Consider the following 546-nt stretch of genomic DNA (forward strand, 5'->3'; position numbering starts at 1 on the left):
GCACGGCTATCCCCTCCCCGCCGGCACGGCCCGGCCCTGCGGGACAGCCCGGGCACAGGGGCGGCACGGGCAGCAGCGCTGCTGGATCAGGTGGTCCCGAGTGAGAATCGGGGCTGCCACGAGGAAGAGGCACATCTGCCCCCGCTGAGGGAGTTGGGGCTGTTCAGCCTGGAGAAGAGAAGGTTCAGTGGAGAACTCCTAGTAGCCTTTCAGGCCTCCTGTGCTTACCCATGCTTACCATGCTGTTGGAGCAAGTCTGGAGGAGGACCATGAAGTTGCTAAGAGGACTGGAGCATCTCCCCTACAAAGGCTCAGAAGGCTGAGGCTGTTCAACCTGGAGAAGAGAAGACTGTGTGGACACCTCATAGCAACCTTCCAGCATCTTGAAGGGGCTACAGGGGAGCTGGAGAGGGACTCTTTGTTAGTAACTGCAGTGATAGGGCAAGGGGTAACACGACTCAAATTGAAGGAGGGGAAATTTAGGCTAGATATTAGGAAAAAGTTTTTTCCTGTGAGGGTGGTGAGACACTGGCACAGGTTGCCCAG

This window comes from Acanthisitta chloris, unplaced genomic scaffold (genome assembly GCF_000695815.1).
Source record: "Acanthisitta chloris isolate BGI_N310 unplaced genomic scaffold, ASM69581v1 scaffold16879, whole genome shotgun sequence".
NCBI classification, from domain to species: Eukaryota; Metazoa; Chordata; class Aves; order Passeriformes; family Acanthisittidae; genus Acanthisitta; species Acanthisitta chloris.